We start from the raw sequence: 17,066 nt of genomic DNA, 5'->3' as shown, positions 1-17,066 counted from the left end.
CTATATTACTGTATATAAGTATATTATTTTATAACTATATATAAGTATATTATTATTTAACTATATTACTGTATATAAGTATATTATTATATAACTATATTACTGTATATAAGTATATTATTATATAACTATATATAAGTATATTATTATATAACTATATATAAGTATATTATTGTATAACTGTATTACTGTATATAACTATATTATTTTATAACTATATATAAGTATATTATTGTATAACTATATATAAGTATATTATTGTATAACTATATTACTGTATATAAGTATATTATTATATAACTATATTACTGTATATAACTATATTATATAACTATATTACTGTATATAAGTATATTATTATATAACTATATATAAGTATATTATTATATAACTATATATTACTGTATATAAGTATATTATTATATAAGTATATATAAGTATATTATTATATAACTATATTACTGTATATTACTGTATATAAGTATATTATTATATAACTATATATTACTGTATATAAGTATATTATTATATAGCTATATTACTGTATATAACTATATTATTATATAACTATATTACTGTATATAACTATATTATTATATAACTATATATAAGTATATTATTGTATAACTATATATAAGTATATTATTGCATAACTATATTACTGTATATAACTATATTACTGTATATAACTATATTATTATATAACTATATATAAGTATATTATTATATAACTATATTACTGTATATAACTATATTATATAACTATATTACTGTATATAAGTATATTATTATATAACTATATATAAGTATATTATTATATAACTATATATTACTGTATATAAGTATATTATTATATAAGTATATATAAGTATATTATTATATAACTATATTACTGTATATAAGTATATTATTATATAACTATATTACTGTATATAAGTATATTATTATATAACTATATATAAGTATATTATTATATAACTATATATTACTGTATATAAGTATATTATTATATAAGTATATATAAGTATATTATTATATAACTATATTACTGTATATAACTTTATTATTATATAACTATTACTGTATATAAGTATATTATTATATAACTATATATAAGTATATTATTATATAACTATATATTACTGTATTTAAGTATATTATTTTATATCTATATATAAGTATATTATTATATAACTATATTACTATATATAAGTATATTATTATATAACTATATATTACTGTATATAAGTATATTATTATATAACTATATATTACTGTATATAAGTATATTATTATATAACTATATATAAGTATATTATTATATAACTATATTACTGTATATAACTATATTATTATATAACTATTAATGTATATAAGTATATTATTATATAACTATATATAAGTATATTATTATATAACTATATATTACTGTATTAAAGTATATTATTTTATATCTATATATAAGTATATTATTATATAGCTATATTACTGTATATTACTGTATATAAGTATATTATTATATAACTATATATTACTGTATATAACTATATTATTATATAACTACATATTACTGTATATAACTATATTATTATATAACTATATTACTGTATATAAGTATATTATTATATAACTATATATAAGTATATTATTATATAACTATATTACTGTATATAAGTATATTATTATATAACTATATATAAGTATATTATTATATAACTATATTACTGTATATAAGTATATTATTATATAACTATATATAAGTATATTATTGTATAACTATATTACTGTATATAAGTATATTATTATATAACTATATATAAGTATATTATTGTATAACTATATTACTGTATATAACTATATTATTGTATAACTATATTATTATTTAACTATATTACTGTATATAACTATATTATTATATAAGTATATATAAGTATATTATTATATAACTATATTACTGTATATAAGTATATTATTATATAACTATATTACTGTATATAAGTATATTATTATATAACTATATATAAGTATATTATTATATAACTATATATTACTGTATATAAGTATATTATTATATAACTATATATAAGTATATTATTATATAACTATATTACTGTATATAACTTTATTATTATATAACTATTACTGTATATAAGTATATTATTATATAACTATATATAAGTATATTATTATATAACTATATATTACTGTATTTAAGTATATTATTTATATCTATATATAAGTATATTATTATATAACTATATATTACTGTATATAAGTATATTATTATATAACTATATATTACTGTATATAAGTATATTATTATATAACTATATATAAGTATATTATTATATAACTATATTACTGTATATAACTATATTATTATATAACTATTAATGTATATAAGTATATTATTATATAACTATATATAAGTATATTATTATATAACTATATATTACTGTATTAAAGTATATTATTTTATATCTATATATAAGTATATTATTATATAGCTATATTACTGTATATTACTGTATATAAGTATATTATTATATAACTATATATTACTGTATATAACTATATTATTATATAACTACATATTACTGTATATAACTATATTATTATATAACTATATTACTGTATATAAGTATATTATTATATAACTATATATAAGTATATTATTATATAACTGTATATTACTGTATATAAGTATATTATCATATAACTATATATTACTGTATATAAGTATATTATTATATAACTATATTACTGTATTTAAGTATATTATTATATAACTATAAATTACTGTATATAAGTATATTATTATATAACTATATATTACTGTATATAAGTATAATATTATATAGCTATATTACTGTATATAAGTATATTATTTTATATCTATATATAAGTATATTATTATATAACTATATTACTGTATATAAGTATATTATTATATAACTATATATTACTGTATATAAGTATATTATTATATAGCTATATTACTGTATACAAGTATATTATTATATAACTATATATTACTGTATATAAGTATATTATTATATAGCTATATTACTGTATATTACTGTATATAAGTATATTATTATATAACTATATATTACTGTATATAAGTATATTATTATATAGCTATATTACTGTATATAACTATATTATCATATAAGTACATATTACTGTATATAAGTATATTATTATATAACTATATTACTGTATATAACTATATATTACTGTATATAAGTATATTATTATATAACTATATTACTGTATATTACTGTATATAAGTATATTATTGTATAACTATATAAGTATATTATTGTATAACTATATTACTGTATATAAGTATATTATTGTATAACTATATATAAGTATATTATTGTATAACTATATTACTGTATATAAGTATATTATTTTATAACTATATATAAGTATATTATTATTTAACTATATTACTGTATATAAGTATATTATTATATAACTATATTACTGTATATAAGTATATTATTATATAACTATATATAAGTATATTATTATATAACTATATATAAGTATATTATTGTATAACTGTATTACTGTATATAACTATATTATTTTATAACTATATATAAGTATATTATTGTATAACTATATATAAGTATATTATTGTATAACTATATTACTGTATATAAGTATATTATTATATAACTATATTACTGTATATAACTATATTATATAACTATATTACTGTATATAAGTATATTATTATATAACTATATATAAGTATATTATTATATAACTATATATTACTGTATATAAGTATATTATTATATAAGTATATATAAGTATATTATTATATAACTATATTACTGTATATTACTGTATATAAGTATATTATTATATAACTATATATTACTGTATATAAGTATATTATTATATAGCTATATTACTGTATATAACTATATTATTATATAACTATATTACTGTATATAACTATATTATTATATAACTATATATAAGTATATTATTGTATAACTATATATAAGTATATTATTGCATAACTATATTACTGTATATAACTATATTACTGTATATAACTATATTATTATATAACTATATATAAGTATATTATTATATAACTATATTACTGTATATAACTATATTATATAACTATATTACTGTATATAAGTATATTATTATATAACTATATATAAGTATATTATTATATAACTATATATTACTGTATATAAGTATATTATTATATAAGTATATATAAGTATATTATTATATAACTATATTACTGTATATAAGTATATTATTATATAACTATATTACTGTATATAAGTATATTATTATATAACTATATATAAGTATATTATTATATAACTATATATTACTGTATATAAGTATATTATTATATAAGTATATATAAGTATATTATTATATAACTATATTACTGTATATAACTTTATTATTATATAACTATTACTGTATATAAGTATATTATTATATAACTATATATAAGTATATTATTATATAACTATATATTACTGTATTTAAGTATATTATTTTATATCTATATATAAGTATATTATTATATAACTATATTACTATATATAAGTATATTATTATATAACTATATATTACTGTATATAAGTATATTATTATATAACTATATATTACTGTATATAAGTATATTATTATATAACTATATATAAGTATATTATTATATAACTATATTACTGTATATAACTATATTATTATATAACTATTAATGTATATAAGTATATTATTATATAACTATATATAAGTATATTATTATATAACTATATATTACTGTATTAAAGTATATTATTTTATATCTATATATAAGTATATTATTATATAGCTATATTACTGTATATTACTGTATATAAGTATATTATTATATAACTATATATTACTGTATATAACTATATTATTATATAACTACATATTACTGTATATAACTATATTATTATATAACTATATTACTGTATATAAGTATATTATTATATAACTATATATAAGTATATTATTATATAACTATATTACTGTATATAAGTATATTATTATATAACTATATATAAGTATATTATTATATAACTATATTACTGTATATAAGTATATTATTATATAACTATATATAAGTATATTATTGTATAACTATATTACTGTATATAAGTATATTATTATATAACTATATATAAGTATATTATTGTATAACTATATTACTGTATATAACTATATTATTGTATAACTATATATAAGTATATTATTATTTAACTATATTACTGTATATAACTATATTATTATATAAGTATATATAAGTATATTATTATATAACTATATTACTGTATATAAGTATATTATTATATAACTATATTACTGTATATAAGTATATTATTATATAACTATATATAAGTATATTATTATATAACTATATATTACTGTATATAAGTATATTATTATATAACTATATATAAGTATATTATTATATAACTATATTACTGTATATAACTTTATTATTATATAACTATTACTGTATATAAGTATATTATTATATAACTATATATAAGTATATTATTATATAACTATATATTACTGTATTTAAGTATATTATTTTATATCTATATATAAGTATATTATTATATAACTATATTACTATATATAAGTATATTATTATATAACTATATATTACTGTATATAAGTATATTATTATATAACTATATATTACTGTATATAAGTATATTATTATATAACTATATATAAGTATATTATTATATAACTATATTACTGTATATAACTATATTATTATATAACTATTAATGTATATAAGTATATTATTATATAACTATATATAAGTATATTATTATATAACTATATATTACTGTATTAAAGTATATTATTTTATATCTATATATAAGTATATTATTATATAGCTATATTACTGTATATTACTGTATATAAGTATATTATTATATAACTATATATTACTGTATATAACTATATTATTATATAACTACATATTACTGTATATAACTATATTATTATATAACTATATTACTGTATATAAGTATATTATTATATAACTATATATAAGTATATTATTATATAACTATATTACTGTATATAAGTATATTATTATATAACTATATATAAGTATATTATTATATAACTATATTACTGTATATAAGTATATTATTATATAACTATATATAAGTATATTATTGTATAACTATATTACTGTATATAAGTATATTATTATATAACTATATATAAGTATATTATTGTATAACTATATTACTGTATATAACTATATTATTGTATAACTATATATAAGTATATTATTATTTAACTATATTACTGTATATAACTATATTATTATCTAACTATATTACTGTATATAACTATATTATTATATAACTATATATAAGTATATTATTGTATACCTATATATAAGTATATTATTGTATAACTATATTACTGTATATAAGTATATTATTATATAACTACATATTACTGTATATAAGTATATTATTATATAACTATATTACTGTATATAAGTATATTATTATATAACTATATATAAGTATATTATATAACTATATTACTGTATATAAGTATATTATTATATAACTATATATAAGTATATTATTATATAACTATATTACTGTATATAAGTATATTATTATATAACTATATATAAGTATATTATTATATAACTATATTACTGTATATAAGTATATATTACTGTATATAAGTATATTACTGTATATAACTATATTACTGTATATAACTATATTATTATATAACTGTATATAAGTATATTATTGTATAACTATATATAAGTATATTATTATTTAACTATATTACTGTATATAACTATATTATTATATAACTATATTACTGTATATAAGTTTATTATTATATAACTATATATAAGTATATTATTGTATATCTATATTACTGTATATAAGTATATTATTATATAACTATATATTAATGAATATAAGTATATTATTATATATCTATATTACTGTATATAATTATATTATCATATCACTATATATTAATGAATATAAGTATATTATTATATATCTATATTACTGTATATTACTGTATATTACTGAATATAAGTATATTATCATAGAACTATATATTACTGTATTTAAGTATATTATTATATAACTATATTACTGTATAAAACTATATTATTATATAACTATATATTACTGTATTTAAGTATATTATTATATAACTGTATATTACTGTATATAAGTATATTATCATATAACTATATATTACTGTATATAAGTATATTATTATATAACTATATTACTGTATTTAAGTATATTATTATATAACTATAAATTACTGTATATAAGTATATTATTATATAACTATATATTACTGTATATAAGTATATTATTATATAGCTATATTACTGTATATAAGTATATTATTTTATATCTATATATAAGTATATTATTATATAACTATATTACTGTATATAAGTATATTATTATATAACTATATATTACTGTATATAAGTATATTATTATATAGCTATATTACTGTATACAAGTATATTATTATATAACTATATATTACTGTATATAAGTATATTATTATATAGCTATATTACTGTATATTACTGTATATAAGTATATTATTATATAACTATATATTACTGTATATAAGTATATTATTATATAGCTATATTACTGTATATAACTATATTATCATATAACTACATATTACTGTATATAAGTATATTATTATATAACTATATTACTGTATATAACTATATATTACTGTATATAAGTATATTATTATATAACTATATTACTGTATATTACTGTATATAAGTATATTATTGTATAACTATATAAGTATATTATTGTATAACTATATTACTGTATATAAGTATATTATTGTATAACTATATATAAGTATATTATTGTATAACTATATTACTGTATATAAGTATATTATTTTATAACTATATATAAGTATATTATTATTTAACTATATTACTGTATATAAGTATATTATTATATAACTATATTACTGTATATAAGTATATTATTATATAACTATATATAAGTATATTATTATATAACTATATATAAGTATATTATTGTATAACTGTATTACTGTATATAACTATATTATTTTATAACTATATATAAGTATATTATTGTATAACTATATATAAGTATATTATTGTATAACTATATTACTGTATATAAGTATATTATTATATAACTATATTACTGTATATAAGTATATTATTATATAACTATATATAAGTATATTATTATATAACTATATATAAGTATATTATTATATAACTATATTACTGTATATAAGTATATTATTATATAACTATATATAAGTATATTATTATATAACTATATTACTGTATATAAGTATATTATTATATAACTATATATAAGTATATTATTATATAACTATATTACTGTATATAAGTATATATTACTGTATATAAGTATATTACTGTATATAACTATATTACTATATATAACTATATTACTGTATATAACTATATTACTATATATAACTATATTACTATATATAACTATATTACTGTATATAACTATATTACTGTATATATCTATATTACTATATATAAGTATATTATTATATAACTATATTACTATATATAAGTATATTATTATATAACTATATTACTGTATATAACTATATTATTATACAACTATATTACTGTATATAACTATATTATTATACAACTATATTACTGTATATAACTATATTATTATATAACCATATATAAGTATTTTATTATATAACTATATTACTGTATATAACTATATATTACTGTATATATCTATATTACTGTATATAACTATATTACTGTATATAAGTATGTTATTATATAACTATATATAAGAATATTATTATATAACTATATTACTGTATATAACTATATCATTATATAACTATATTACTGTATATAAGTATATTATTATATAACTATATATAAGTATATTATTATATAACTATATTACTGTATATAACTATATCATTATATAACTATATATTACTGTATATAAGTATATTATTATATAACTATATTACTGTATATAACTAGATATTACTGTATATAACTATATATTACTGTATATATCTATATTACTGTATATAACTATATTACTATATATAAGTATATTATTATATAACTATATATAAGTATATTATTATATAACTATATATAAGTATTTTATTATATAACTATATTACTGTATATAACTATATATTACTGTATATATCTATATTACTGTATATAACTATATTACTGTATATAAGTATGTTATTATATAACTATATATAAGTATATTATTATATAACTATATTACTGTATATAACTATATCATTATATAACTATATTACTGTATATAAGTATATTATTATATAACTATATATAAGTATATTATTATATAACTATATTACTGTATATAACTATATCATTATATAACTATATATTACTGTATATAAGTATATTATTATATAACTATATTACTGTATATAACTAGATATTACTGTATATAACTATATATTACTGTATATATCTATATTACTGTATATAACTATATTACTATATATAAGTATATTATTATATAACTATATTGCTGTCCATTCTATATCCATTCATCGTCTACCGCTTATCCGGGATCGGGTCGCGGGGGCAGCAGCTCCAGTAAGGAACCCCAATCTTCCCATCCTCCAGCTCCGACTGGGGGATCCTGAGGCGTTCCCAGGCCACTGAGGAGGTATAATCTCTCCACCGAGTCCTGGGTCTTCCCCGGGGTCTCCTCCCAGCTGGACGTGCCTGGAACACCTCCCTAGGGAGGCGCCCAGGTGGCTCCTTACTAGATGCCCGAACCACCTCAATTGGCTCCTTTCAACGTAAAGGAGCAGCGGCTCTACTCCGAGTCTCTCACGGATGGCTGAGCTTCTCACCCTCTCTCTAAGGGAGACGCCAGCCACCCGTCTGAGAAAACCCATTTCGGCCGCTTGTACCTGTGATCTCGTTCTTTGGGTCATGACCCAGCCTTCATGACCATAGGTGAGGGTAGGAACGAAGATCGACCGGTATATTGAGAGCTTTGCCTTCTGGCTCAGCTCTCTTTTCGTCACAACGGTGCGGTAAAGTGACTGTAATACCGCCCCCGCTGCTCCGATTCTCCGGCCAATCTCTCGCTCCATTGTCCCCTCACTCGCGAACAAGACCCCGAGGTACTTGAACTCCTTCACTTGGGGTAATGGCTCATTCCCTACCCGGAGTAGGCAATTCACCGGTTTCCTGCTGAGAGCCATGGCCTCAGATTTGGAGGTGCTGATCCTCATCCCAACCGCTTCACACTCGGCTGCGAACCGATCCAGTGACTGTTGAAGGTCACAGACCGATGATGCCATAAGGACCACATCATCTGCAAAGAGCAGCGATGAGATCCTCAGGTCACCGAACTGCAACCCCTCTCCTCCACGACTACGCCTCGATATCCTATCCATGAAAATCACAAACAGGATTGGTGATAAAGCGCAGCCCTGTCGGAGGCCAACATTCACGGGAAACGAGTCCGACTTACTGCCAAGTATCCGGACACAACTCTCGCTTTGGGCGTACAGGGATTGGATGGCCCTCAAAAGTGACCCCCTCACCCCATACTCCCGCAGCACCTCCCACAGTATCACCCGGGGGACCCGGTCATACGCCTTCTCCAGATCCACAAAACACATGTAGACCGGATGGGTGTACTCCCAGGCCCCCTCCAGGATCCTTGCAAGAGTAAAGAGTTGGTCTGTTGTTCCACGACCAGGACGGAATCCGCATTGTTCCTCTTCAATCAGAGGGTCGACTACCGGCCGAACCCTCCTTTCCAGTACCTTGGAGTAGACGGACTATATTACTGTATATAACTATATTATTATATAACTATATATAAGTATATTGTTATATAACTATATTACTGTATATAACTAGATATTACTGTATATAACTATATATTACTGTATATAACTATATATTACTGTATATATCTATATTACTGTATATAACTATATTACTATATATAAGTATATTATTATATAACTATATTACTGTATATAACTATATTATTATACAACTATATTACTGTATATAAGTATATTATTATATAACTATATTACTGTATATAACTATATTACTGTTTATAACTATATATTACTGTATATATCTATATTACTGTATATAACTATATTACTGTATATAACTATATTATTATATAACTATATTACTGTATATAACTATATATTACTGTATATAACTATATATTACTGTATATAACTATATTACTGTATGTAACTATATTATTATATAACTATATATAAGTATATTATTATATAACTATATTACTGTATATAACTATATTACTGTACGTAACTATATTATTATATAACTATATATAAGCGTATTATTATTTAACTATATTACTGTATATAAGTATATTATTGTATAACTATATATAAGTATATTATTATAGAACTATATTACTGTATATAAGTATGTTATTATATAACTATATATAAGTATATTATTATATAACTATATTACTGTATATAACTATATATTACTGTATATAACTATATTACTGTACGTAACTATATTATTATATACCGTATTTTCCGCACTATAGAGCGCACTGGATTATAAGGCGCACTGTCAATGAATGGTCTATTTTCGATCTGTTTTCATATATAAAGCGCACCGGACTATAAGGCGCATTAAGCGAAACAAAACAGTCAGATAAGTCAGTCAGTCAAACTTTATTAAACGTGTTCACAATAACTCTCAACATTGTTCAAACGTTAATGAGCGTATTCACAATAACTCCCAACCTTGTTCAGTTGTAACACGTAAAAAAAACACTCTGATACCGCGAAATGGTCTTCTTTACTTGGCGCAGGTCATCTTCTTGCTTCCTCCACTTCCGTACCATTGATTCATTAATGTTGAATTCTCTCTATTCCCATGTTCTACTGCGTGACTGATAGCCTTGAGTTTGAAGTCCGCGTCGTAAGCGTGTCTCTTGACAGGTGCCATTTTGGGGTCCTTATACACACACACTGTAATATTATGGTGAAGCACAGTATGTATTACTCCGCGACGCGGACTACGGTAGCCGTAATGCTGCAAGCGGTGTGGCTTTGTAGTTTACCAAAGTCGTACTAAAACATTTTGACAGAGCGCCGTGTACCACACAAAATCGCTTCGTGATCAGTAACCACAACCAGAATTAATCCATATATAAAGCGCTCCGGATTATAAGGCGCACTGTCGCTTTTTGAGAAAATTAAAGGCTTTTAAGTGCGCCTTATAGTCCGGAAAATACGGTAACTATATATAAGTGTATTATTATTTAACTATATTACTGTATATAACTATATTACTGTACGTAACTATATTATTATATAACTATATATAAGTGTATTATTATTTAACTATATTACTGTATATAAGTATATTATTGTATAACTATATATAACTATATTATTATATAACTACATATAAGTATATTATTATATATCTATATTACTGTATATAACTATATATTACTGTATATAACTATATTACTGTATATAAGTATATTATTGTATAACTATATATAACTATATTATTATATAACTATATTACTGTATATAAGTATATTATTGTATAACTATATATAAGTATATTATTATATAACTATATTACTGTATATAAGTATATTATTGTATAACTATATATAAGTATATTATTATATAACTATATTACTGTATATAAGTATATTACTGTATATTACTGTATATAAGTATATTATTATATAACTATATTATTGTATATTACTGTATATAACTATATTATTATATAACTATATTACTGTATATTACTGTATATAAGTATATTATTATATAACTATATTACTGTATATAAGTATATTATTATATAACTATATTACTGTATATTACTGTATATAAGTATATTATTATATAACTATATTACTGTATTTACGTATATTATTATATATCTATATTACTGTATATTACTGTATATAAGTATATTATTATATAACTATATTACTGTATATAAGTATATTATTATATAACTATATTACTGTATATAAGTATATTATTATATAACTATATTACTGTATATTACTGTATATAAGTATATTATTATATAATTATATTACTGTATATAAGTATATTATTATATAACTATATTACTGTATATTACTGTATTTACGTATATTATTATATATCTATATTACTGTATATAAGTATATTATTATATATCTATATTACTGTATATTACTGTATTTACGTATATTATTATATATCTATATTACTGTATATAAGTATATTATTATATAACTATATTACTGTATATTACTGTATTTACGTATATTATTATATATCTATATTACTGTATATAAGTATATTATTATATAACTATATTACTGTATATTACTGTATTTACGTATATTATTATATATCTATATTACTGTATATTACTGTATATAAGTATATTATGGGATGTCTGGTTGCAGTTATTTGCAGCCTCACTTCCTCTGTGTTGAACTATCAGTTCTAACATTCACTTCCTGTTGCAAGTCGACTGTCAGATAACAGCCGGCACCCCCCCACACTGTACTGTGACCGCTCCTCATCCTCCTCTTCATCATCCTTATCCTCCTCTTCATCATTATCCTCCATTTCATCATCATTATCCTCCTCTTCATCACCCTCATCCTCCTCTTCATCATTATCCTCCTCTTCATCATCATTATCCTCCTCTTCATCACCCTCATCCTCCTCTTCATCCATTTCATCATCATTCTCCTCTTCATCACCCTCATCCATTTCATCAACATTATCCTCCTCTTCATTATCCTCCTCCTCTTCATTATCATCCTTCTCTTCATCATCATCACCCTCATCATCCTTATCATCATTATAATCCTCCTCTTCATCATCATCCCTCCTCTTCTTCATCATCATCCTCCTCTTCTTCATCATCATCATCATCCTCATCATCATCATCATCCTCTTCATCATCATCATCATCATCATCCTCCTCTTCATCATCATCATCATCATCACCATCCTCCTCTTCATCGTCCTCTTCATTTAACCCTAACCCTTCATCCTCCTCCTCCTCTTCATCATCACACGTATAGAACATACAGAAAGGTTTTATTTTGAAAGGACAGCTGCTTATTGAGAGAAAGTTAATTTTTGTATTTTTCTCTTTATCTTCTGTCTTCCTGTTTGAAGTTAACCTTTCAAATTAAAAGGTTTCCTGTAATGTTGGTTCATCGTGCGGGTTCTTTGAGGTCCTTTGAGGTTCTTTGAGGTTCTTTGAGGTCCTTTGAGGTCCTTTGAGGTTCTTTGAGGTCCTTTGAGGTTCTTTGAGGTTCTTTGAGGTTCTTTGATGTTGATGTTCTGCCGCTTCCTTCTTCTCCTGCTACAAACTGCGATGAACATATTAATGCATCCAAAATATATTTTGTGAAGCATAAATTAAAAATATATATAAATAAAAAAATAAAGTAAGAAAATAATAATAATGAATTCAAACACAATAATAATATCTTTATCTTTTGCAGCTCTAAAACACAAAACCTCTAATAATACAATAAAATAACGTTTCTTATTCTGCAGAATGAGTACTTTTACTTTTGCTTCTTAAAGTACATTTTGCTGCTGATACTTCAATATTTTACTTCTTTCTTTCTATACTTGTGGTATTAATACTTCAGGTAAATATCGGAGTACTTCTTCGTCAGACTGGATGTCATTTGAAATATTTTATTTATGTTTTTAACACTCAGACGTCCCCACGTTCACTTCCTGCCGCCTGTCACCGCAGGATGCAGTTTGTCTTTATCGGCTCCTGAAGGCATCACAACCACCGCGGGGTTAAATATAACTCCGCCCTGACAGCCTGTCACTCAAACACCATGACCACGCTGGGATGCTGGCGCTCTGCGAGACACGATTACAACGTCCGCCATCAGATACAACACACACACACACACACGCACTCACAGCTTCAGAGTTACAGTTTTGTCTTTTTAAAAATGTCTTTTAAGTATTTTGTTATATATATATTGTGTGTTGTATTGTATTGTTTGGAGGTCGTGGAGTAAAGTGTAGAAATGCAGGAAACTTGTTTTAAATGACAACTTTTTTCTGGTCCTTTTGAATCGTATCGGATTAATCTGAAAAATTAGTTCCCAACTGGGAAAGTTCACATGAACGTCTCTGTAGCGGCCATGTTGTTTCCACATTACGCCTGAAAACTCACGAATACACCGCAGACTGAACGACTTCCCAACTCGGGAACATTAGAGGAGCACCTGAACGCACCGTTGGCCTTGGTGTTCACTTGGGAGAAGCTAGCTAACGCTGACAAGTAATAATGCTGTCAAGTATAATAATATATATATATATATATATAGATAGAAGATGTTAATGTGTCTCAGGTAGACCGATGTTAAGGTGTCTCAGGTAGACAGATGTTAACGTGTCTCAGGTAGACCGATGTTAATGTGTCTCAGGTAGACTGATGTATTGTGTCTCAGGTAGACCGATGTTAACGTGTCTCAGGTAGACCGATGTTAACGTGTCTCAGGTATACCGATGTTAAGGTGTCTCAGGTAGAACGATGTTAATGTGTCTCAGGTAGACCGATGTTAAGGTGTCTCAGGTAGATCGATGTTAAGGTGTCTCAGGTAGACCGATGTTAATGTGTCTCAGGTAGACCGATGTTAATGTGTCTCAGGTAGACCGATGTTAACGTGTCTCAGGTATACCGATGTTAAGGTGTCTCAGGTAGATCGATGTTAAGGTGTCTCAGGTAGACCGATGTTAAGGTGTCTCAGGTAGACCGATGTTAATGTGTCTCAGGTAGACCGATGTTAATGTGTCTCATGTAGACCGATGTTAATGTGTCTCAGGTAGACCGATGTTAATGTGTCTCATGTAGACCGATGTTAATGTGTCTCAGGTAGACAATGTTAAGGTGTCTCAGGTAGACCGATGTTCCGATGTTAATGTGTCTCAGGTAGACCGATGTTAATGTGTCTCAGGTAGACCGATGTTAATGTGTCTCAGGTAGACCGATGTTAACATGTCTCAGGAAGACAGATGTTAACGTGTCTCATGTAGACCGACTCATTCTGCGTCTATTTGTGTATTTTAAACAGAGATACATAACTTACACACTGGAACAGTTTGTTTCTATTACTTGTTGTCTTCAGCTCTTCACACACCAGGGACGTGAAGAAAAAACAACACAGAAAACAGCAAATATTATATGTCTAGGGCTTTTATTTAGAATAAACTCGACCCCTTCGACCCTTTTATTCGTACAGCGAAAGCTAAAAAAAAATCTAACTTGTTCCAGGAAATAAATCACATTTTCGTGAAAGTATTTATGACAAAAACAACAATTCAATATATTAAATTGCAAATTAATTGGGTGAAGAAAACTCCAAAGGCCTTGAGAGTTAGCGATTGGTGGCTAGCTTGTTAGCTAACAAGGTACATGATGAAGCTAAGCTAACAGCTTCCTCCTGCTCCTCCTGTAACTGGAACATTACATTTCATTAGAGTAATAACTGTTTAATCTTCAAACATCCTGTCCTGCAATCATCCATCAGCAGCAGAGGACGTCGTATGCTAAGCTAACGCAGTGTGGGGTGCAGTTAGCCTCTCGACCTCTGCTTGTGAAGTGTAATTCTTCCTCGTAAAGTGTGAGCAACGAGCCGTCAGAGGTAGTTAAAGCTTCAGTGAGGATTAGTGAGGACCCTGGACTCGCTGTGAGGCTGCAAATTGAAAACAGCAGCGTGGAGGATTTCACAAGGTTCAGATCTGATGCAGAGATCTGCAGGCGGAGAGGCTCAATAAAAAACTATTTATAACACACTATAATAATCTTCTGACTTTAAACTGGATCTTCATCCTTTTCATCACACAATATAGCTGTGCAC

Source organism: Cottoperca gobio, unplaced genomic scaffold (assembly GCF_900634415.1).
Source record: "Cottoperca gobio unplaced genomic scaffold, fCotGob3.1 fCotGob3_200arrow_ctg1, whole genome shotgun sequence".
Lineage (NCBI taxonomy): Eukaryota > Metazoa > Chordata > Actinopteri > Perciformes > Bovichtidae > Cottoperca > Cottoperca gobio.
This window is presented reverse-complemented; position numbering follows the sequence as displayed.